Below are 2,854 nucleotides of genomic sequence, written 5' to 3'. Positions count from 1 at the left end.
GAAAAGCATCAGAGACGGCAGCGGCGGAGGGGGACGCCCCCCTGCCGCCCGCGGCACGCCTCGGGGCCCACCCGGGCAGGTGCAGCCCACACTCGCCTTTTTTCCCCGTTTCTTTGGCTCAGCCGCCCCACCGCCCAGCGCTGCTCACGGCCGGCACCTGCGGGTACCCGGACCGAGGCCAGCACCGGCGCCTCGCGTGTTTCAGGACATCTGAGGGCTCGCGGGGCCACGCGGCCGTCACACAGCCCGGTTCAGTAAAGAAGCCCGAGGAACCCCGCTGAGCAGGGGAGGACGACACTGCCGCCATCGCGGCCCCCTTCGCTCGGGGGGGGTGCAGGACACCACTTCGCATGCAACGGGAAGCGAATTGGAAAGGAGACCACCCTGCCTGAACACCGGACACTGCCGTGACTCCCTATTACGGGGAGCACAGAAGAGCCGGCCCGCCGAGGGCCCTCTCCGACGCGACCCGAAAGGCCTCATCGATCAGTAAGGGAAGGGAAAGGAGGAAGGAGCGGAGGCCCCACGGCCACGAGTCCTGGGACAGCGACGGCCACTCGCACCCATCGCCAGCCGGGGGCGGACGGCAGGTGCGGGGGCTCTGCGTGCGAGTGAGAGGGCAACGTCTGCGGAGAGGTGCAACACCGGCCTGAACACCGGCAGAGCCGGCCCGCCGGGAAGCCCCTCCGACGCGCCCTAAACGCCTCATCGATCAGTAAGGGAAGGGAACGGAGGAAGGAGCGGAGGCCCCACGGCCACGAGTCCTGGGACAGCGACGGCCACTCGCACCCATCGCCAACCGGGGGCGGACGGCAGGTGCGGGGGCTCTGCGTGCGAGTGAGAGGGCAACGTCTGCGGAGAGGTGCAACGCCGGCCTGAACACCGGCAGAGCCGGCCCGCCGGGAAGCCCCTCCGACGCGCCCTAAACGCCTCATCGATCAGTAAGGGAAGGGAACGGAGGAAGGAGCGGAGGCCCCACGGCCACGAGTCCTGGGACAGCGACGGCCACTCGCACCCATCGCCAACCGGGGGCGGACGGCAGGTGCGGGGGCTCTGCGTGCGAGTGAGAGGGCAACGTCTGCGGAGAGGTGCAACGCCGGCCTGAACACCGGCAGAGCCGGCCCGCCGGGAAGCCCCTCCGACGCGCCCTAAACGCCTCATCGATCAGTAAGGGAAGGGAACGGAGGAAGGAGCGGAGGCCCCACGGCCACGAGTCCTGGGACAGCGACGGCCACTCGCACCCGTCGCCAACCGGGGGCGGACGGCAGGTGCGGGGGCTCTGCGTGCGAGTGAGGGCAACGCCTGCGAGAGGTGCTCCAACGGCCTGAACACCGGCAGAGCCGGCCCGCCGTGGAGGCTCTCCGACGCACCCGAGGACGCCTCAGCGGGCGCTGCCTGTGGGTCTGGATCAGTCAAATCGTGGAGCGGGAGGTGCCACGGGCCACCCGGCTCCAGACAACGATTCCCTTGAGGAAGGTAACGGGACCGGGGGATGGCCACAGCAGGCTCAACTGCCCCAGCTCCTCCAGCGTTCGAGTGCCGGCAACCGCCACCGGCTGCCGGTCTTTGCCCGCCCCACAGGCAACCGCTTGCCGTCGGGGAAAAAAAAGGCACCTGGACCCATGCCGCGCACGGGTGTTCGGGGCCTGGGGGAATGCCACAGAAGCGAGACAACCCCAGCCGCCTGCGTTCGACTTGCCAGCCACCAGGTACAGCCGCACTTTTCTTCCCGCTTCGCGGGCTCCAGCTTAAGGCCGGAGAAAACGCGATGAGGTGCCGCCACCTCTAACCCGGTACAGCGCTGCAGACCTTTCCACCGAGCCCTCCTGCAACCAGGCAAGCCGGGGCAGGCCGGACACCACAGGCCGCCCACGCGTGGCTCATGCCGGCAGAAACAGGACGAGGCGCTGCGGCCTCTCACCTGTGCCATCATCGGGCCCTTGGGGGCTGGGGGGAAGCTGCGGCACGCACGAGAACCCCCAGCCGTCTGCATCCGGCTGCCAGCCACCGGGACCGGCTGCCGCTTGCACTCTGCCCAATTCGTGCATGGGCTCCAGCTTAAGGCCGGAGAAAACGCGATGAGGTGCCGCCACCTCTAACCCGGTACAGCGCTGCAGACCTTTCCACCGAGCCCTCCTGCAACCAGGCAAGCCGGGGCAGGCCGGACACCACAGGCCGCCCACGCGTGGCTCATGCCGGCAGAAACAGGACGAGGCGCTGCGGCCTCTCACCTGTGCCATCATCGGGCCCTCGGGGGCTGGGGGGAAGCTGCGGCACGCACGAGAACCCCCAGCCGTCTGCATCCGGCTGCCAGCCACCGGGACCGGCTGCCGCTTGCACTCTGCCCAATTCGTGCATGGGCTCCAGCTTAAGGCCGGAGAAAACGCGATGAGGTGCCGCCACCTCTAAACCCGGTACAGCGCTGCAGACCTTTCCACCGAGCCCTCCTGCAACCAGGCAAGCCGGGGCAGGCCGGACACCACAGGCCGCCCACGCGTGGCTCATGCCGGCAAAAACAGGACGAGGCGCTGCGGCCTCTCACCTGTGCCATCATCGGGCCCTCGGGGGCTGGGGGGAAGCTGCGGCACGCACGAGAACCCCCAGCCGTCTGCATCCAGCTGCCAGCCACCGGGACCGGCTGCCGCTCTGCCCGCTCCAGCTTAAGGCCAGAGTCAAAGGACGAGGTGCCGCCACCTCGCCCGCCCATCACCAGGCCCTCAGGAGGCGGCGGCAGCCGCGGCGGGCTGGATGCTCACGGGCAGCTGCCCTCGCATATACCAGCGCTCCACCTTTGCCATCATCGGGCCCTCCGGGGCCGGGGGAAAGCCGAGGCAGGCTCGGCTCCACCCGGTCT

This window comes from Buteo buteo, unplaced genomic scaffold (assembly GCF_964188355.1).
Source record: "Buteo buteo unplaced genomic scaffold, bButBut1.hap1.1 HAP1_SCAFFOLD_37, whole genome shotgun sequence".
NCBI classification, from domain to species: Eukaryota; Metazoa; Chordata; class Aves; order Accipitriformes; family Accipitridae; genus Buteo; species Buteo buteo.
Note: the sequence above shows the minus strand (reverse complement) of the source record.